The sequence below is a fragment of the Triticum aestivum genome, chromosome 7A (genome assembly GCF_018294505.1).
Source record: "Triticum aestivum cultivar Chinese Spring chromosome 7A, IWGSC CS RefSeq v2.1, whole genome shotgun sequence".
Classification (NCBI taxonomy): domain Eukaryota; kingdom Viridiplantae; phylum Streptophyta; class Magnoliopsida; order Poales; family Poaceae; genus Triticum; species Triticum aestivum.
The window spans coordinates 705,075,059-705,098,210 of NC_057812.1; the positions used below are offsets into that span (position 1 = coordinate 705,075,059).

Sequence of the window (23,152 nt, forward strand, 5' to 3'; positions counted from 1 at the left end):
TAGTGAGCTCTTGGCTGTAGATTCCTGCCGTCCTTGAGGGGCGGTGAGGTTAGGATTCCGGATCTTCACTGGCGAGGCGGCGGATGTTGTGCTGGGGCTTATTCCCGGCTTTGCTGGCATGTGCTTCGACGCTAGCGATGAGCTCTGTAGCATCTTGTACAGGAGTGGCTCCAGATCTGCCTCCCTCTTGCTCGCTGAAGTGGATGTATCTAGACATATTTCAGTGCTAGATACATTCGTTTGAGCAACAACTAATATGGGACGGAGGTCTACTACCACATGATAGTATGAGACATGAGTGTAATTACACCCGGTAGTAGGATGTATTTTGTTGCTTGGGTTATGCACTTATCTCCGTTTTTCTTACATTGTGTTGCTTGGGTTTTGAATTTTGTTGTCCTATCTTAACTTTGAGCAGGCCATCACCTTTTTCTCACTTGAAATTTGGCTAGTCACCTTGTTGCATTCCTCGGAGTCAGACTATAATGAAATTTGAATTAATCTAAATCTTCTTTATGTTTGTTGTTTTCTTGTAAATAGATGAAAATCATTTTAAGAAAGATTTGCATTTAAAAAATATTATCATTATCCAAAAAATTGTTCATGCTTTCACAAAAATTCCGTGAAAATTTAAAACATGCTCCCAATTCTTTAAAAAAATTCCACGCTTAAAAATATATTCAAAATATGTTCCTAAAATTTCAAAAGATTTTGTTTCCAAAAAAGGTTTATTGAATTAAAAATTCCCTTAATTAAAATATTCAAAATTTCAAAAAATGTTCCAAACAACTTTTAAACAATGTTTGTGTTTTCAATAATGTTCCTAAAATTTTATGAAAATGTCCACGTTTAAAAATATTCACAAATTCAAAAAATATTAATGTTTGAAAATATGTGTATGATATTGTCATAGGGAGAATATACCTACCAAATATGACTTTTTTTTGGAAAAGATGACTACCGCAACAAAACTAGTCTGAATTATCTCTCTCAAAAAAGAAAGCTAGTGGAAAGAAAGAAGTGATGGGGCCCAGCCCAGCCCAATGATGGAAGAGACCGTTCCGGAGACGAGGCCGGACTCCGACCCCAGGGTTCGCCTGGAAATATATACGCCGCCTTGTCCCGTTCTCGTTCAGAAGAAGATCCAGCGAGAGAGACAGAGAAATCCAGCAAACCCTAAACCAACCAGGAGAGGAGAGGAGAGAAGCGGAGTAGATCCGGCGATGGGTTTCCCCTTCATCCCGTTCCAGACGGAGAAGGAGGAGGCGCCGGTCCTCCAGGCCAAGGCGAAGAAGGCCAAGCCGGAGGACGCGATGATCAAGGCCGAGGTGGAGGCCATGACGATCACGACGGAGGAGGGGCTCATCAAGTTCATGGAGCTGCTGGAGAAGGAGGCGGCGTTCCTCAAGGCCAAGGCGGAGGCGGAGAAGGAGGCGGCGGGGTGTGGCTCCAAGAGAAAGCCGGAGTTGGAGCGGGACGAGGAGTTGGCGGCGTTCGTGGCGCGGATGGAGGCCTTGAGGCCGTTGTACGGGGATGAGGATGTTTCAGACGGCTACAACTCGCAGGACGACGACCCGAACACCACCTTCGACGACGTCATGGCGCAGTTGGAGCAGCAAATCCAGGCCAACAACGCTCGCTGGCCTTTCTTAATTGGTGGCGGCCAAATCAAATCCCCTGAAGATGATGATTGTGTGACACCTGATGAGAAGGAGCTTCACCAATGCTAGTATGCCATCTAGCAAGCTTGTATCCATCTATATATGTGCAGTATACAGCTTACTGAGACTGGACCGTGTTGCGTAACTAGCCGGCAATAATATTCAGACCAATGATAAGATGATGAAACGGAAATTTCCTGCTGCGTTCAAGCCAAGGTCTATTGTGCCGCGTTATGTGATTGTGTAATACTCCTTCCCCGGCCGCCGCCGCCGGTCAAAGCCTGGACGGCGCCGGCGCTGACGGGCCTTCTTCTCCCTTCGCACGGGGCTGGCTGGCGCGGGGCAGCTGCCTTGGGTGTATGCACGGTGCTGTGCAGGGCGTGGCGGCACGACGACGGCGGTTGTCCCGGCGACGGTGGCGGCGTGTGGAGGGCTGCTAGGGTCGGCGGAGGGTGCCTGCGCAGGGTGGGCGACGTCAGGGTTGGGGTGGTCCGATCCAGATCTGGCGGGCTCCTCCTCCGGCCGGCTGTTCTCGCGGGCGGCTCGGGTTGAGGCGGCGTGGTCCGGTCGTCTCCGACGGTCCTTGGGTGCTGGAGGTGGCCGGAGCGGGGGTGTGCCATGGTGGGGTGGCCGGCGGCGTCTGCTGCTGGGCCGGCCTCTTCCAGTGGTGTAGGTCGGTACGGCGACGCGGGGCTCCCCCTAGGGGTCCCGGTGTGTATGTGGGCTGCCACGGCATGGTGGTGGCTCATGGCGGTGGTTTGGCTCGTTCAAGGCGGCGGCTGGAAATCTTCGGTGTCGGCCCGTCGGTGTGCGGCCTGTGCCGACCTTCGATCCTTCTTCTCGGTCATTCGTCTGCTACCTTCATCAATGATTGCCCCCCCCCCCCCCCAGCTGCGGTCCATCACTCGTCTCGCACCAGGCAGCAGGACCGGGCTCGTCTCGCGCCCGGCAGCAGGACCGAGCTCATCTCGCGCCCGACAGCAGGATCATGGTCGTCTCGCGCCCGGTAGCAGGACCAACCTTGTCTCATGCCCAACAGCAGGACCGAGCTCGTCTCGCGCCCGGCAGCAGGACCGAGCTGGTCTCGCGCCTGGCAGCAGGACCGAGCTCGTCTCGCGCCCGGCAGCAGGACCGAGCTCGTCTCGCGCCCGGCAGCAGGACCGAGCTCGTCTCGCGCCCGGTGCCGTAGGACGGGGCGATGGAGGCTAGTTTTGCCCAGCCTGTTGGGTCTCGGCACTGGGGGCAGCCCAGGGGTGCGAAAGGCGGGTCCTTTCCGCTCGTGTCTTTGGTTGGGGTAGCGGCGGATCTCGGGTGAGATGGTGTCAATGTCTTGGATGTTGGGGCGGCGGCCCTGGTGATGGGTTCGCGAGGCTCATGGGTAGAGCCCGTGGCTTGGTGCTGCCTGGTTGCAACGGCCGTGTGGGCGGCGTGGTAGCCGGGGTTTGGTGTTCGATGGTGGTGATTGGTGGCGGGGGTGAAAACCTGCTCTATCTTCGGACGGATTGGCGGCGACGAAGCTCGTTCCCTTCTTGAAGGCGTCGTCGCGGCTCTCATTGCTCGTCGTGTTGCTTCAGGCCAGGAAACTCTGATTCTCGGATCGGGCGGTGGCGGCGCTCCGGTGTCGTCCCCTTCCTGAAGGCGCCGCCTTGGAGCCCACGGTTCGTCATATGCGGCGTCACCTCTTCGCGTAGTGCTAGGGTTGGTGTTGCTGCGCTCAGCGCCTATGTATCATGCCTTGACTATGTGTGTGTGTCTGTTGTAGGGGTGTGCGTTTATACTGGGTGATGTTGATCATTGCTTTATATATAAAGCGGGGCGAAAGCTTTTTTCTGATAGGATAGTTGTTTTTCATTATTACAAAGTCTTAAGAAGACTGAGGCGTGTACACCAACCAACTATTAGCTGGCATAACTATATTATACCGATCTGTAGGTGTCTACTGTGGCTGGACTTAGTAATGGTATCGTGTTTGTTATTCTTCATGCGCCTGGATTTTCTTTTTTCTATTCCGTGCACGTGCAAAGCACCAAGCCTGAGATGGGGACACCGTGACAAAAGTTGCTCTTTTACATTGTGTTGTAGCATTGCGCTATTAAAGGAAGAGGATTTAAGTTTCACTTGCCATCAATACCCCCTTAAGGCCTAGGTGAGATGGATATTTGGTTTACTGTTACCTGACCATTCTAAAGAGTACATGTAGATTTTTAGCTTCGATTTCTGTTGTACATGAACCTTGCTTCTCTGTTTGCTGTCTGTTCATTGTTACAAAAACAGTGAGCCTGAGATGATGGCGCGCGGTCGACTGAAACTGTTTTTTTTTCAGTCGCTCGACAGATAGTCACCCCACCCCATATAGCATAATATATGCATGCTCAGGCATCTCTCTCAACTGGTACTTGTTTATGTATCTTAGATGTCTTCAAGGTCTGTGTACATATTGATCCTGTAGCCTAGCTAGCCTTCTCTTAGTTGATTCCCTTTCATGGTTAACGACCGCCAAAGTTGCTCTTTTATGTTGTGTTGCAGTGTTGTGCTGTTAAAGCAAGAAGATTTTTGTTGCACTTGCCATGAATACCGGCCCCCTCAAGGCCTAGGTGAGATGGATGGTTGATTTCCTGACCACTATATATGACCATTGTAAAGAGTACACATGATGATTTTTCGTTTTGATTTCTGTTGTATATAAACCTTGTTTCTCTGTTTGCTGTTTGTTCATTGTTCGCCAGAAACAGTGAGCTTGCGTTCAGCTAATTAATTACTTCAGCATTGTGATACAACTGAACATGACGAGGAAAGAGAAAAAACTAGAAACATGAGAACACGACTAATGCCGATATCCTGTTAACAGAAACATGATGACGCGGATCCTGTTAGCATTAGTGCTGCTGTAGGATGGGGCGTCACCGCAGTAGGCTGGCTCGCCTCGCCCATTATTCCTAGGCTCCTCAACAAAGCTTTCACCCTCCTTGACTAACGCCACGGAGAAGCTGAAGATAATTGATACGCAAGTTTTACAACTGCAGCGGGTGATGGAAGTAGTCGATGAGAGCACTTACAGGGCTCGGTTGGAGCCACTGTTAGACAAGCTTAGGTCTGCTCTCTATGAGGCTGAAGACATCTTGGATGATGTTGAGTATCAGCGCCTCAAGGAGCAGACCCGAGATGCCAAGTCATCCGGCAGTAAGATGGATTCGCTGAAGAAGACTCTTCTGTCTGCCATGCCGAGATCCCTCCTAAAAGATAAGGTATTTCCCTGCCTTCATGTTTGGATGTGTTCATCTTTTTGTGCCACATAGATATATGACTATAGCTGCCAATAATAATACATTCTCACTTGTTTGCCACAATTATGTAATCTAGATGTGAAGATCTTAAAATGCAGTAAGATATACGACACAGGTTGTTAGAAAAAACTAGGATTAGTTACTTTGGAGCCAAATGAATCAAGAGTGTATATAGTATTTTCTTAAGAGTAATTAGCCCAATTATCAGGAATAATAAAAGATTGTCACGCTCTTCCACTAGCTAGCAGTCTTCCACAAGTTCCTCTTCCCTGTGTAGCCCTGACAGCACAACTTTTGGTGTTTGGTCCTTTCCCGACGAGACAACAATGCCTCTTGGTGCACTCTTCTTCATACATGATGCATGATTTGTGTTACTTGATGCAGAGCCTGAGGTCCCTCTCCTTTCTAAAAAGTAAAAACTCTCCTTCATACGGTAGTGTAGAGTAGCACTGCCATCATCTACATTACCACTTGCTCCTTCTTTTACTAGATCTTTCTTTCCTCTCCCCAAGCCCAATCTAGAGGAGCATGAGAAGCAACAGGCAACAGCGGTATGAAGGAATCGATTTATTTGCAACAATCAGTTAGATATGTCCAGTCTGAGTCCGAGTAGTACTAGTTTGAGTTAGTTTCCATGTACGTGTGTGGGCTTATGTTACTCCGGTTAGAAATGCTTTGCTTGTATGGTATTAGGAATTGGTATTCGAGTAGAATTTGAGTTGGCATAGACAATAGCCTGAAAATATATGAAAATCGATAAGAGAAAAATTACGAGGCATGATACATGCCTCTAATTTCGGGTTACTGCATTCGTGTGCTAACAAAGTGCTATTTGGTTTTTGCAGGAGAGTGGTATGTCAAAAGTGTGAAGAAGAGCCTAGAGAAGATAGAAAGTGCTATAAATGATGCATGTGAAGTTTTGAAACAACTGAACTTGCCAGGTGGATGTAATGATGATGGGAGTCGAGCTGTTGCTACCAATTCACGCCGAGCAGTCACTACAGCAGCCCCTGCGATAGGAGTAATTGGCCGGGATCAGGATCGTGACAAGATCATCGCAATGCTTCATGAGAAGGAAGACCATTGTCAAGCAAATACTATTAGTGATACATGCTATTCTGTAATTGGCATTCATGGCATGGCTGGGTCAGGGTGTCAAACACCATATTGTGTACGTGACAAGGCTGCCGCACCATATCTTGCGCCATATCTTGCTATGCATATCTTGGTAGTTTGGTTAGGTAGTTAGCTAGAGTTTATCTTCTCTTTGTAATCTTATCTCTATCTAGCTTCTTCTCCAAGATGTAATCTAAACTATATGCGCTATCAAGGAGGTGCGACCCTGCCTATAAACACGTACGGCGTCCCCTCGAGTTGAGGTACGACGCTTTCCGCCATCGCACATGGTAATCAGAGCCGTTCTCTTCCACAACGTGTAAACCCTAAAACTCCATCCAGTGCAAACCATGTCGTCCTCCTCCGGTGCCTCCCAGACTAGCGTCAACGGCCAAGTCACGGAGAGGCTCTCCGGCACCAACTACGTCCTCTGGCGCGCGCAGATCACGCCGCAACTGAGGGGCGCGGGCGTCTTCGGCTACGTCGACGGCGCTACACCGGAGCCGGCCAGGATCCTCCCCACCAAGGACAAAGATGGGAAGGAATCGACTATGCCGAACCCTCTCCACGCCATCTGGGTGCGAGAGGACCAGCAGGTGCTCGGGTACCTGCTGAACAACCTCACCAAGGAGGTGCTCGTGCAGGTGACCGCGATCACCACGGCACGCGAGCTCTGGACGGCACTGTCGGGGATGTTCTCCTCGCAGTCGCTCAGTCGCGTCAACAACATCAGAACCTCTCTGGTGAACGCGCAAAAGGGCAACAAGACCGTCGCCACCTACTTCCCCGAGATGCGCGGCTTCGCCGATGAGCTGTCCGCCACCGGGAAGCCTCTCCAGGACGATGAACTCGTCTCCTACATCCTCCACGGCCTCGACATGGATTACCAGCCACTCATCTCCGCCCTCGACGCCCGAACCTCCCCAGTATCCCTCGATGAGCTCTTTTCAATGCTTAGTAACTTTGATCAGAGGGTGGCACAGTACCAGGGACCAGGCGGCTTCAAGTCGTCCGCTAACGCAGCAGTGCGTGGGCGCGGTGGCTACTCCCGTCATCGTGGCCCGCCTCGCTCCAAGGGCAAGCAAGGGAGCGGCGGCAGCAGCGGCGGGTCCAACTCCCGCGGACGGACCAACTCCACCAACACTAGGGGCCGCCGCGGCGGGTCTTCCAGATCGCGCCCGGACGCGGTACGCTGCCAGATCTGCGGCAAGCCGGGCCACACGGCAAGGGATTGCTGGTACCGGTTTGATGAGGACGAGGCTTCCTCTGAAGATGAAGAAAAGATCACTGCTGCTGCTGATGGCTCATACGGTGTAGATACCAGCTGGTATCTTGACAGCGGCGCGACAAATCATCTCACTGGTGAACTAGAGAAGGTCACGCTTAAGGAGAAGTATCATGGCAAGGACCAGATCCACACCTCAAGCGGTGCAGGTATGAGGATACGTCACATTGGTCATTCCGTTTTTCGTACCCCATGTAAACAGTTTCATCTTAGGAAAATCTTGCATGTTCCTAGCACCGACAAGAATCTTCTATCTGTCCATCATATCACCCTTGACAATCATGTTTATATTGAGTTTCACCCCTTCTTCTTTTTGATCAAGGATCAGGTCACGAGGAAAACTCTCTATCGAGGTAGATGCGTTCGGGGCCTCTATCTGTTGATTCCGAAGCTTCGAAGATACAATAAACAAGCTTGTGGTGCTATCAAGCTTTCAGCCACAAGATGGCACGACCGTTTAGGGCATGCGTCATTTTCCTTAGTTGATCATTTACTTAAAAAGAATAAGCTCCCGTTTGTTGGTGAGCGCAATGTTGAAACCATTTGTGACTCTTGTCAGAAAGCAAAAAGTCATCAACTTCCTTATCCTGTGTCCACCAGTGTTTCTACTCAACCTTTGCAGTTGATTTTTTCCGATGTGTGGGGTCCTGCCCCAAGCTCCGTTGGTAGACATCCATACTACTTTGGCTTTATTGATGACAATAGCAAGTTTTCCTGGCTTTACCTTCTTAAAAAAAGGTCAGATGTGTTCCAAGTCTTTAAAAAAATTCAGGCGCTTGTTGAACGCCAATTTGACAGAAAAAATCTTGCTGTCCAATCAGACTGGGGAGGAGAATACAAAAAGTTGAACTCCTTTTTCCAAACACTAGGAATTTCTCATCATGTGTCATGTCCTCACGCTCACCAACAAAACGGGTCGGCAGAACGTAAGCATAGGCACATTGTTGAGGTTGGTCTTGCTCTCTTGGCCAGAGCTTCGATGCCCTTAAAATTCTGGTATGAAGTGTTCCTTACTGCCGTTCACATCATCAACAAGCTACCTAGTCGAGTTATCAACAATGAAACTCCCATAGAACGACTTCTCCACACAAAATCAGATTATAAATCTCTTCGTGTGTTTGGATGTGCCTGCTGGCCGAATCTTCGCCCTTACAACAATCGCAAGCTTATGTTTCGCTCCAAACAGTGTGCGTTTCTTGGGTATAGTGCTCAACACAAAGGTGTCAAGTGCTTGGACATCTCTACTGGTCGTGTCTACATCTCTAGAGATGTTGTTTTCGATGAAACAAAGTTTCCTTTTGCTGATCTACATCCTAACGCCGGTGCCTTACTTCGCAAAGAATTTCTTCTTCTTCCACGTCACCTCTCTAGTTATGATCAAGGGGGGCACGATAATAATGGTAATGATCCTTTGTTGACTAACCCTCATAACCATCTGCATGAGTTTTGTGATGCTCCAGGAGATCGTAGTGGTGAAGAAAATGAAGAAAACAACGAAGAAAATGAAGAAAATAGTGCAACGCACTGTCCATATCGCATGTGTCACGGTGGAGGGAGCAGATCTGCCTCGGGACCCGGCGCGCCAGCTGCGGCAGGCGAATCCGCCTCGGGATCCGGCGCACCAGCTGCGGCAGGCGAATCCGCCTCGGGATCCAACATGGCAGCAGCGGCAGGTGGATCCACCTCGGGTCCTGGGGCGACAGCATCCGGCGCGCCGACAGCGACCGGCTCCGCGTGGGCCACGCGGCCAGGTGTGGCTGGCGGTAGCGGCTCCACCAGCCCGCGCCAATCAGGAACTGCCACGCGCCCTTCTCCCATCGGCCCGGTCGGCTCGCGTTTCGGCAGCCAACCGGCTGTTTACAAGCGGTGCGATCGACTGGCATGGGCCCGGCTGTGGCAGGCACAGATCTCTGCCAGCCCATGACCGCTGGTCGGGTGGGATCTTCTGTGCCGGATTCGTCTTCAACGCTTCAGCCTCGAGCCACAGAAGATCACCCAGCTGCAGAACCTGCCAAAGCTGCTGGCGCAGGCGGATCTGCCTCGGATCTGGTGCAGGAGGATTCCGCCGGATCTTTTGTGGCACAGAATGATCCTGTTACATCACAGCGCCGCACACGATTGCAGTCAAGGGTAACTAAGCCAGTTAATTACAAGCACATAACAAAATATGGTATGATCTGTTCTACAGGTGAACCAGGTGAGCCCAACACACTTGAGGAGGCTCTTGGTGATGAGAAGTGGAGAAAGGCAATGCATGAGGAATATGTGGCACTACAGAAAAATAAAACGTGGCATTTAGTTCCTCCAAGGAAAGGTAAAAATCTCATTGATTGCAAATGAGATTTTAGGATTAAAAGAAAGTCTGATGGAACAGTTGATCGCTACAAAGAAAGGCTAGTTGCTAAAGGTTTTAAACAAAGATATGGCATAGATTATGAGGACACCTTTAGTCCAGTTGTAAAAGCTGCAACCGTTCGCCTTGTCCTATCTATTGCTGTTTCCAGGGGATGGAGTCTTCGACAGTTAGACGTTCAGAACACGTTTCTTCACGGTGTTCTGGAAGAGGAGGTTTACATGAAACAACCTCCTGGGTTTGAAAACAAACATGCACCCTCTCATGTATGCAGGCTTGATAAAGTATTGTATGGACTGAAGCAGGACCCTAGAGCATGGTATTCTCGTCTTAGCAAGAAGATGCAAATGCTTGGCTTTGTTCCTTCAAAGTCTGACACTTCATTGTTTATTTACAATAAGTCCAATACATCAATATTTGTTCTTATATATATTGATGATATTATTGTCACAAGTTCATCTGATGAGGCAATAACAGGACTATTGAAGGACTTAAGTACTGAGTTTGCTCTAAAGGATCTTGGGGACTTGCACTATTTCCTAGGGATTGAAGTAAAGAAGCACAAGGATGGACTTCATCTCTCCCAGGAAAAGTATGCAAATGATTTGGTAAGAAAAGCTGGGTTGCAAGGCTGTAAACCCACCACTACTCCTTTGTCTAGTACAGAAAAACTATCTCTCACAGAAGAAAAACCCTTGAGCTCAGAAGACAGCACAAGATACAGAAGCCTAGTGGGTGCGCTTCAATATTTAACTCTCACATGGCTTGATATTTCCTTTGCTGTCAACAAGGTGTGTCAATTCCTTCATGCACCAACCACAGTTCATTTGACTGCTACAAAACGTATAGTCAGATATGTGAAAGATACTATGAGCATTGGCCTTAATTTTAGCAAGTCATTTTCCACTCTTGTTAGTGCATTCTCTGACTCGGATTGGGAAGGATGTTTGGATGATAGACACTCCACTGGTGGTTTTGCAGTGTTTCTTGGATCTAATCTAATATCCTGGTGTGCTAAAATAAGCTACTGTTTCCAGGTCTAGCACAGAGGCAGAGTATAAGGCACTGGCTAATGCTACTGCGGAGATCATATGGGTGCAATCCATTCTTAAGGAACTTGGTGTGAGAACTACTCAAGCTCCATGTCTGTGGTGTGACAATTTGGGTGCAACTTATCTCTCAGCAAATCCAGTTTTTCATGCAAGAACAAAACATATTGAAATAGATTTTCATTTTGTCAGAGAAAGAGTTGCTAATAAACTCTTAGACATCCGGTTCATACATTCCAAGGACCAAATTGCAGATGGGTTTACCAAAGCCTTGCCCATACGAAGCTTTGAGAACTTCAAGTATAATCTCAACTTGATGAAGTTGTGATTAAGGGAGGGTGTCAAACACCATATTGTGTACGTGACAAGGCTGCCGCACCATATCTTGCGCCATATCTTGCTATGCATATCTTGGTAGTTTGGTTAGGTAGTTAGCTAGAGTTTATCTTCTCTTTGTAATCTTATCTCTATCTAGCTTCTTCTCCAAGATGTAATCTAAACTGTATGCGCTATCAGGGAGGTGCGCTCCTGCCTATAAACACGTACGGCGTCCCCTCGATTTGAGGTACGACGCTTTCCGCCATCGCACACAGGGAAATCAACACTTGCACAGTGTGTTTATGATCGTGAGAAAAAGCGTAGGCAAGAGAAAAAGGAGGGCCATTTCTATATTGTCATATGGATTCATGTTTCTCAGGAAGTTAATTTGGATTCCATTTTTAGCGAGATGTTTGAGGGGGCTACAGGGAAAGCATGCGATAACTTTAATAGTCGTAATGTCCTGAAGGAAAAACTGGAGGATGAACTGCGTGGGAAACAGATTTTACTGGTACTGGATGATGTCTGGTACAACAGTAGGAATTCGGGAGACCGTGAAGAACTAAAAACGTTAATTTCTCCTCTGAATGTTGGAAAGGAAGGAAGCAGAATCTTGGTGACAAGTCGAACTGAAGCTGCATTAGTAGCTCTGGGTTCTGTCAAGGAGAGACGTATTCCCATATCTAACCTGGATGATGAAGTGTTCCTTGAAATGTTCATGCATTATGCGCTTCGGGATGCAAGGGTAAGTGACCATGATAGAAGAATACTTGAAATGATTGGAGAGGACATTGCGAAAAAGCTGAAGGGATCACCTCTAGCAGCCAGAACAGTGGGTTCACGGCTCCGTTGACACAAACTGTTGAGTTTTGGAGGAGTCAGAAAGATCGGGACCTTATGAATGACACGATGGGAGCTCTATGGTGGAGCTACCAGTATCTTGATGAGCAGGTCAGGCGATGCTTCGCTTACTGCAGTATTTTTCCCAGGCGGCATAAGTTGAGACGTGATGAGTTAGTAAAGTTGTGGGTGGCAGAAGGGTTTATAAAGACTAGTAAGACTGAAGAGGAAATGGAAGATGTTGCTAAAAATTATTTTGATGAATTATTGTCGGCCTCATTTCTGCAATTAGGAGGGAAAGATTATGATGCACATGAGCGTGAGACTGATTACTTTACAATCCATGATCTGCTGTGTGATTTAGCAGATGAGGTTGCCGGAAGAGATTGCTTCAGGATAGAGAAAGACTTCACAGGAGAAGTTCCTCCTGGTGTCCGCTATCTTTTTGTTGGGACTTGTAATATGGAGATGCTTACTGAGAAGATATATCGGTTACAAAATTTGCGCACTCTCATCATTGATGGCTTGATAAAAGTTAAATCAGACAATCACAAAGCCTTCAAGAGTATGTTCGCTATGTTCACGAGGCTGACAAAATTGCGGGTACTGAAATTACATGTCGCGCTGCTTTATAAACACACATTCTCATTCCCAGATTCTATTGGTGATTGGAAGCATCTACGCTATTTTGCTTTCTGGGTGAAAGCAATGGACAAGCTAACTTTACCGGCCACCTTTAGCAAACTTTATCACATGCAGGTGGCAGATTTTCGTTTTTGTGGTAGTTTGACGTTTTCTAGTGGTGAAGACATGATGAGCCTAGTCAACTTGCGCCATGTAATCAGCAAAACAGATCTGGAATTTGCAAACGTTGGCAGGTTGATATGGCTCCAAACGCTACCATTCTTCAGATTTAGGAGGGAACGGGGTTACGACTTATGAGTCACATCAGCTGAAACACCTAAACAAGCTTCAGGGCAAGATGCTGATCTGCGGTCTTGAGAATGTTGAGAGCAAGGAGGAAGCTCTTGAAGTCAATCTTGCTGGCAAGGAAAAACTCACAGAATTGGTACTTCAATGGGGAAGTGGGAGTTGCAGTCCAGAAGTTCAAGCGGAGGTACTTGAGGGTCTTTGCCCATCGAAGTATCTTGAAATACTGGAAATCAGCCAATACGATGGTATGACGTTTCCAAATTGGATGATGAGTGAGCATAACGGCGGCCCAAAGAAGCTGCAACAACTTAGATTCAACGGATGGAGCCAACAGGGACCTGGTCCTGACTTGGAGGCTTTCATTCATCTCCATTCGCTAGTTCTTTGGACTTGCAGCTGGGATGCCTTACCAGGCAACATGGAGCACCTCACAATGCTCAAGAAACTGACGATCGGATACTGCAAAAATATATGGTCACTTTCAAAACTGCCCAATTCTCTTGAGGAGTTTAAAGTTGAGGGCTGCAGCTGGGATGCCTTATCAGGCAACATGGAGCACCTCACATCGCTCAAGACACTGAAGATCGAGTCATGCAAGAATATACAGTCGCTTCCAACACTGCCCAAGTCTCTTGAGAAGATCAGATCCATGTATTGCAGCTGGGATGCCTTACCATGTAATATGGAGCACCTTACATCGCTCAAGATACTGAAGATCATTTTATGCCAGAATAAACGGCCGCTTCCAACACTGTCCAAGGCTCTTGAGCAGTTTACAGCTGCATGCTGCAGCTGGGATGCCTTACCAGGTAATATGGAGCACCTTACGTCCCTCAAGAAACTGAAGATCAAGGTATGCAAGAATATACGGCCGCTTCCAACTCTGCCCAACTCTCTTGAGGAGTTCACAGCTAGGGGCGGCAATCCTGAGTTCATGCAATCTTGTCTAACAATTGATGATCCAAATTGGAAAAAAATTATTTGCAAAGAGAACAATTTCTTAATGAAAAAATTCCATACGGAAGGTAAACAGTTAAATTCCTTTGATGTCTCCCCTTTGTATTTTGTGTTTGGTAAATATTATTCCAATTCTTAGTCAAAGATTTGTTACCATGTTCTGATTAGTTTGCTAACTATCAGATGCGAGTCCTTTTGCTTAGGATGGGAGCAGGAGGAGATGGAGTCGATACTGTTGACTTCCTGCCAAATCTATGGTTGGGTAGCCATTCCCAGGTCCACGCATGCATCTTCGTTGGGTTTTACCTACTTTGGTTTGTTGATTCTTGTGTGTTTTGCGAGTGAAATGGTGCTGTGAGATCACTCTCGTAAACGACGGACAATGCTGAATGTTAATAATGTGGATTTATTAGTTTAATATGGAGCACCTTACATCCTTGCAGTGATGAACACTGGATTTATTAGTTGTGTACTATATACTGTATATGGCATGTAATAATGTGGAATGATGAACACTTGATGTATTTGTTTCTATATACTTATATGATTTGTAACACCGTGGAATGCATGATGAACCCAACTGTTTGATTCCTATCGTTTGTTATACTTAGGATAGAATGATAATCGTCACTGAATTTGCTCGTTTCCTGTCGTTTGTAACATTGTGGAATGATAAACGCCACATTATTTGATTGCTACCATCGTACGGTATGAGGTTACCAGATTGGGTGGAGCCAGCCGGGGGACCTGCTCCTGACATTGAGGTTTCCATTCACCTTCCGGGATTAAGGGAAACAAGTGCTTAATGGCTGATAATCGACAATGTAATGCTGTTTGAGCAGATACAAGTTTGAAGTTCCTTGGTATTGGAGGAATGATGGAACAGTTGATTGCCCTGGTACGTAATCAGCGTGTATTTTATTCATCCTCGAACAACATCATAACTCGGTTAGTTGGAAGAAGAAGAAAAGAATGCGACTTGCAAATATACATCTGCTAGCCTTACGATCGACACTTGTTGGTTGACTCAAACTGTTAATTTCATTGTCACATTCAGTTCTTACTTAGACAGGTACTCCCTCTGTAAACAAATATAAGAGCGTCAAACACTATTTTAGTGATCCTGACACTCTTATATTTCTTTACGGAGGGTGTAGCAGCCACATCCATGTTACAGTAAGCAAATCTAGAAGTAGCATGAAAACAAGAACAACATACACATGACCACACCAAGGTGAAAATTCTGTAGATTGTCACGCGCCATCTTCTCAGAAAAGGTCATCACATCTGATAGAACTCCGCGGTATCGAAACAAAAATCACTCCGAACGCAGCAAGCTGATCTGATGACGAGTCCACTGAATCTGGGCAAGCAAGACAACAAAAAGCTCAGATAACACAGAAGATTTTCGGCCCAATCTGTGCATTTTAATTTAATAATTTTAAGAACTTGACAATATAGAAACTGTAGGTACCTAGGTAGTATCACATGAATAGGAAGAATAGTACAATACTAGAAGGGTTGGGCGCGCTTTGCTGCGTCGTTGGTGTTGTTGGGTTTCTTCAAAAAATAATCACTTTGTTTCAAAATATAAGGTGTATTACTTTTTTAAAAGTCGATAATTTTAAGTTTGATCAAATTATTTTTTTATTTAATATTGTGGATGTTGATATTTTTTAACAAAACTAATACCCCTTATATTTTGACTTAAAGAAATTTGACTTTCAACAAAACTAATACCCCTTATATTTTGGAATTGATGAAATGTTTAGTTTGGCGGGTGGGGGAGATGGTATAGTCTATTTTATTTTTATTATAATGTGGTGATTTGGTGGGCCTCTTTCGTGGTGTGATTCCGTGGTATCCGCTAACCAACATATATTTATTTGGGGAAATTTCTATATTAGTGGTCGCATGTACTACTATATTGGTGCTACAAATCACATGGTGGCGCTTCTTTTTCACAGGGTGTGGGAGACCGCGCGGATTGATACATTTTTATAGGCCAGTTGTTGCTGATTGATTTGAACAATCATTGGCCTGGTCAAAATCGTAAACCAAATCGGAGAGCTTGAGAATCAAAATCGTAAACCAAATCGTAAACCTCAATTGAATGAAAGAGTTTGAAAATTAGGTAACATAGTGAATTAAAATAATTTAATGGGAGAGCTTGAGAAAGTGTTGACCTGGTCAAAATCGGTTCACCTAATTGTAAATTGAATACCTCAACTAATTGTGTGTCCTTAAAAATTAGGAAGCATAGTGTGTACTATAAAAGAATTCAATGAGAGAGCTTTGAGAAATTGTTGATCCAGTCAAAATCGGATTACCTAATTCTAATTGGAGACCTCAATTGAATGTTGGCTTTTTAAAATTAGGGAGCTTAGTGTTATAGAGAATTCATCTCAACTGAATTTGAAACATGTGACTGCAGGCAGACGCTCACTTCAGCGTGCTTAGCATTGTAATTTGCAATACGAGCTCAGATATACAGCCGGACAGAGGAACGTGAACATGAAGGACCAGTCCTGAAAAACTCATACAGGATTGGTACCTTTCTTTTGCAGGACTTCATTTACTGACTAGGGGCCTAGCAGTATAGCAAACTTCTAACTACAGGAAATAAACTGGGGGTGTTGGTAGCCAGAACCAACACACTGGGCGATGTCTGCCATCCCACTACAAAAATGAGTCACAAGGATAGAAATACAAAACTCCTAAATCACACAGCAGATCATGAATTGTAAAGTAAGCAATCATATCATGATGTACAGGCACCTTTTCTTTCCCTCCTAGTTGCATAAATGAAGCCGACATCAATTCATCAAAGTTTTTTTTTCAAAAAGGGGGTTGATCCCCGGCCAATTCATCAAAGTATTCCCCAGCAACATCTTCCATTTCTTCTTTAGCGTTACTAGTCTTTATAAACCCTTCTGCCACCCACAACTTAACTAACTCCTCACGTTTCAAAAGTTGTCCTCTGGGATAAATAATGCAGAAAAGCCAAGCATCGCCTGACCTGGCCATCAAGATACTGGTAGCTCCACCACAGAGCTCTCATCGTCTCATTCGTAAGGTCCCGATCTTTCTCTCTTATATCCAAATATCAAATTCTGGGTTTTTAAGTTCTCTTCGATCATGGACATCTACGCTTGCATCTCCAAGTGCATAATACATGAACATTTCAAGAAACAGCTCATCATCCAGGTCAGATATTGGAAATTTGGAATACATCTCTCTTTTACAGCACCCGTAGCTAATAATGCATCTTCAGTTCGACTAGTCAGCAAGATTCTGCTTCCTGCCTTTCCAACATTTAGCGGAGTAAGCATTTTTCTTAGTTCCTTATGGTCTCTGATATTCCTATTATTGTATCAGATATCATTTAGAACCAACAAAATCTGTCTTACATGCAGTTCCTCCTCCAGATTTTCTTTTAGGACCTTACATCCCTCAAGAAACTGAAGATCAAGTTATGCAAGAACATACGGTCGCTTCCAACTCTGCCCAAGTTTCTTGAGGAGTTCACGGCCAGGGCCGGCAATCCCGAGTTCATGCAATGTTATCTAACAATTGATAATCCAAATTGGAAAAGATTATTTCCAAAGAGAACCATTTCTTAATTGAAAAAAAATCCATACGGAAGGTAAACAGTTAAATTCCCTTGATGTCTTCCTTTTGTCTTTTGTGTTTGGTAAATACTATTGTAACTCTTAGCCATTAAGATTTCTTCTATGTACTGATTGGTTTGCTAACTGACAGATGCGAGTCCTTTTGCTTAGGATAGGAGCAGGAGGAGATGGAGTCAGAACTGTTGACTTCCTGCCAAATCTATAGCTGGGTCTGGGTAGCCATTTCCAGGTCCGCGTGTGCATCTTCGTTGGATTTTACCTACTTTGTTTTGTGAGTGAAATGCTACTGTGATCACTCTCGTAAACGACGGACAATGCAGAATGTTAATAATGTGGATTTATTAGTTCAATGTGGAGCACCTTACATCCTTGCAGTGATGAACACTGGATTTATTAGTTGTTTACATCCTTGCAATGATGAACACTGGAGTATATATATGGCATGTAATAATGTGGAATGACGAACACTGGTTGGATCTGCTTCCTGTGTAGTATATGATTTGTAACACTGTCGAATGGATGATGAACCCAACCGTTTGATTCCTATCGTCGTTTGTTATACTTAACACAGAATGATAAGGGTCACTGAATTTGCTCGTTTCCTGTCGTTTGTAACATAGTGGAATGATAAACGCCACATTATTTGATTGGTACCATGGTACGGTATGAGGTTACCAGATTGGGTGGAGCCAGCCGGGGGGATCCTGACATTGAGGCTTCCATTCGACTTCGGGGATTCAGGGAAATAAGTGCTTAACGGCTGATAATCGACAATGTAACGCTGTTTGAGCAGATACAAGTTTTAAGTTCCTTGGTGTTGGAGGAATGATGGAACAGTTGATTGCCTTTGTACGTATGGCCATCTGGTGGAAACTCTGCAAGGAAAGGAATGACAGGATCTTCAACCAATTTGGTGGCTCAAAGTACCTTCACTGTGGAACCTGCTCCAGACCAGGCTTTCATTCATCATTCATCTCCCAAAGAATGATGCAATCAGCGTGTATTTTATTCATCCTTGAACGACATCATAACTCGGATAGTTGGAAGAAGAAGAAAAAAAAAGTGACTTGCAAATATACATCTGCTAGCCTTACGACACTTGTTGGTTGACTCAAACTGTCAGAGCATCTCCAGCCGCGCCCCCAACAGGCCCCCCAGGCCACTTTTTCGGCGCCGGCGCCGAAAAAACGCCCCAGTCGCGCCCCCAGGACGCCGAAAATCGCCGGTTCGGCCCGTTTTTGTTCGCGGCGATCGCAGGCCGAACCCGGCGCACTGGGGGGCGATCGGGGGCTCCGGCGCAAGGGAAAAGCACGGCTGGCCCACACCGTCAGGTAAAAAGTCAAGTTTTTCTTCCCCGACTCGCCTCCCACCCCCCGCGCCCTCGGCCGCCACTAGTTGTATCCCGGCGCCGCCCGCCGCCCTTCTCCGCTAGATAGCCATTCCCCGCCAAAAAAAGAGCACAGGTTCGCCGGGGCAGCCCCTCCACCAGCAGTTGAGCGTTTCTGCCGCCGTTTCCGGCCGTGGAGGGGCAGTTTAGCGGCGGGTACATGCCACCGGACACAAGGTGTTCGGCGTTTTGCCTGCCTCGGCGATGGACTCGGACGACGAGGAAGCGCTCGCCGCGCTGCTGGAGGAGGAAGCCGAGGCCGACGTGACGTCCAGGAAGATGGGCATCTCATGGTGCTCGCCACCCTCGCCCAGCTGCTGGCGAGCAATGAAAATCCTCGGCGAGGTGGCTCGGCGCCGGGGCGGATGAAAGCAAAGAACCGGCATCGTCTCGAAGGCTACTGCATGCTCTACTCCGACTACTTCGCCGATGCTCCACTTCACGGCGACAAAACATTTCGGCGCCGTTATCGGATGAGCCGAAAGCTCTTCCTCGGGATTGTAAATTTCATTCGGGAGTTCGACAGCTACTTCAAGTGCAAGATGGATTGCACCGGCAAACTTGGATTCACCTCGATCCAGAAGTGCACGACAGCGATGAGGATGCTTGCATATGGAGCTCCCGGTGATTCACTCGACGACTATGGGCGCATGGCCGAGTCCACCATCATTGAGAGTTTCTACAAGTTCTGTCGGGCAGTGGTGGCAGTGTTTGGACCGCAATACTTGAGAACACCCAATGCGGAAGACACTGCTCGGATCCTAGCACAGAATGCAACAAGAGGATTTTCTGGGATGCTTGGAAGCATCGACTGCATACATTGGAAATGGAAGAACTGCCCATTTGCTTGGTAGGGGATGTACAAAGGCGCCAAAGGCGGTTGCAGTGTGGTACTTGAGGCGGTGGACACACATTACCTCTGGATTTGGCACTCCTTCTTTGGTATGCCAGGAACTCACAATGACATCAACGTGCTGCAGTGCTCCCCTGTCTTTGCCAAGCTTGTTGAAGGTCATTCTCCTCCGGTGAACTTCGAGGTCAATGGGCGGCACTACAACAAGGGGTACTACCTAGTTGATGGCATCCATCCGAGATGGTCTACATTTGTGAAGACTATCTCAAACGCTGTGCTAGGAGACAAGAAGTCCCACTTTGCCAAGGTGCGGGAGGCTTGCCGGAAGGATGTCGAGCGGGCATTTGGTGTGCTCCAATCTCGATTTGCTGTTGTCCGGTACCCTGCTCAGACCTAGTCGAAAGATCAAATGTGGGAGATCATGACTTGCTATGTCATCTTGCACAACATGATCATCGAGAGCGAGCAAGAAGAGCCAGTGTTTGACACTGAACCATACTACATGCAGGGTCCTCTAGCCGAAGTTGATCACCAGCTACCGGCAACCTGGACTGCCTACCTCAGTATGCGTCAGGAGATCTGAGACCCACAGGTTCATCATCAACTGCAGCAGGATCTGGTGGAGCACCTATGGAGGCTCAAGGGCGACGCCGGGCGTGACGTGTGATGAAATATGAGTTTTGTTTTGTTGAACTATATAATTTGTATTGAACTATTTGTTGTTACACTATTTTGTTGAACTATTTGATTTTCTGTGATGAACTATGTAATAAAAAATATTTATGTTGGTAATTGAACGCCGAGCCACGCCGAATATGGGCCTATTCTCGCCTATATGGGCCCTTTATTCGCCGAAAGTGGGCCGAAAACTGGGCCAATATCGACGCCTGAGGGCGACGGCTGGATGCCCAACCGCCCCCGGGGAGGGGGGGGGGGGGGGGGCAACGGCTAGAGATGCTCTTAACTTCATTGTCACATTCAGTTCTTAGGAGCGGCCACATCCATGTTACAGTAACCAAAGATAGAAGAAGTAGCACGAAAACAGGAACATACACATAACCACAGCCAGGTGAAAATTCTGTAGATTGTCACGTGCCATCTTGTTAGAAAGGCCATCACGTCTGCAAGAACTCCATGATATCGAAACAACAATCACTCTGAACTCGGCAAGCTGATCTGATGACGAGTCCACTGAATCTGGCCAAACAAGACAACAAAAAGCTCAGATAACACAGAAAATTTTCGGCCCAATTTGTGCATTTTAATTTCATAAGTTTAACAACTTGACAATATAGAAACTGTAGGTGCCTAGGTAGTATCACAGGAATAGGAAGAATGGTATGATATTCATCTCAACTGAATTTGAAACATGTGACTGCAGGCAGACGCTCACTTCAGCGTGCTTAGCATTGTAATTTGCAATACAAGCTCGGATACACAGCTGGACAGAGGAACGTGAACATGAAGGAACCAGTCCTGAAAAACTCATACAGGATTGGTACCTTTGTTTTGCAGGACTTCATTTACTGACTAGGCACTTAGCAGTATAGCAAACTTCTAACTACAGGAAATAAACTGGGGGTGTTGGTAGCCAGAACCAACACACTGGGCGATGTCTGCCATCCCACTACAAAAATGAGTCACAAGGAGAGAAATACAGAACTGGCTGCCCCCTCTAATTCATCTTACAGAATTGCCAATACACAATCACCTCAGAACTCTTAAGTTTCAGTCAATCATGTCAACCAATGTGATTTGATTTGAGATTAGGAGAACATACATGATATGAGTATCTAAGAGTGGTGGAGAGATTGACTGCAGTGAAGACGAATTTCAGTTGCCTGTGCAATGGTACACACTCTCTTGATCTTATAAGGTTGGTTTCAGATAAAAACAACATTGTGAGATGAAATTTCAGTTGCCTGTGAGCACAAGTTTTTCTTGATTTAGAGCAATGGCTGAGGATCTCCTTTGTGATTGTACCAGTTATGCAGGTTTATTACAATACAACACCACGAGATAAAATTATACATATAAAGATGACGAACAGAAAACTTTTGTGCTGCCTTGTATCTATGAATCTATCAAAAAGATAAGTGTACAAAATGAGTTGTGCATAACTCGAATGAAATTTCTCAAGGTGAAACAATCCAAGGTAAACTGGATCTACACTTGTATTACTTGTACATTACATTGACCATCAAAACTATTACTAAAAATAATTACCACGACCTAGTGTCTTTTCTGATTCCATGAGGACTTATGCATAAGATACTCATAGTGTGCATGCTTTTTTTTTCTCTTACTAATCTCATTCTCTTAAAATGGCAATTGGAAGGGGCCAGAAGTACCATCGCAGGGCCACGCCTGCTTACCCACTCCACACACCTAACTAGTTATGCCTTAAGGCTGAGATATGCCTTAACTCTTGCCACAAGCACAAGAAAATAAACATCACTAAATCATGTAAACAAGAATTATCAATTGCAATAATGAATAATCAAGCAATAGACAAGTCATGTGATAATTAGAAAGGGAAGGAGATAACAAGGATGTAATAGAAATTTTACCACTTCATATGATCTGAGAAAACAACAAGGATGGTGGGAAGTTGGTATATATGTGTGGCCCATACATAATCTTGATTTGCTTCGCATAAACCCTCTGAAGCTGCATCGTCTTGACGTCCATTGAGAAATATTCAACGAGTTGATTCTTCTTTCTCCTTAGTGGACGGTTTAGAAAAAAAAACATTCTTTTATCCTTATCAAGAGCAAGTACCTCACTGTTGCATCTCTGATATAATATTAGTACCCAGATTCTAGTAAGATTGTCCATCTGCCAGTGGCTGGGGCTCTCGCCTTTGTTTGTTGCAATGGTATACCTGAGATCAGATGCAGTTTCACCATGGAAACCAAACACCCCAAGTCTTCCTTCGCCTGCCTCCACAATGGCTACACCTTTTGTACTGCATTCTCCCGGTGGGAGACTAGCAATGGAAAACTCCATCTTCTTGGTGTCAAGGACGAGCAACAGGTTCCTCTTGACCACCAGCCAGTCCCAGTAGAAGCAGCCATAAGCATAATGGCGCCTAAGAGCTAAGACAAGAAGGGTTGGTCCATGACATCATCACCAATTCACCAGGGTCAAGGGCCAAATCACCCCAACCCTTGGACGCAGCAGCTTGCCATTGCCTGATGCTCGATGAAGGCAGCCAGCTTCATTTTGCCACGTACTAAATAGATCATCCAGAATGTTGTCTCTTCCGTGGCCGCCGCTGCATCCTCACTGAGGGGAGCGAGGAAAGGGTGGGGGAGCGGGTCCTCCACGGAAGCGGCTAGGTCATCGGGTACCGGGGGAAGCAGGATGTACCGCCGGTGCAAGGGGTCGCACACCGCCAGCTCGCGGAAGACTAGGGGCTCCTCACCCTTTCCGGGCTCGCAATGGAGGAGGACGCGGCCGTCGCGGATATCCTGCACGGTCC

At 46.4% G+C, this 23,152-nt stretch overlaps 1 pseudogene; it reads left to right on the plus strand.

Moving 5' to 3' along the window:
• The first annotated feature begins 1,141 nt into the window (after nt 1-1,141).
• LOC123153792 (disease resistance protein RGA2-like) lies at nt 1,142-22,770 on the plus strand (annotated as a pseudogene).
• Nucleotides 22,771-23,152: the final 382 nt, after the last annotated feature.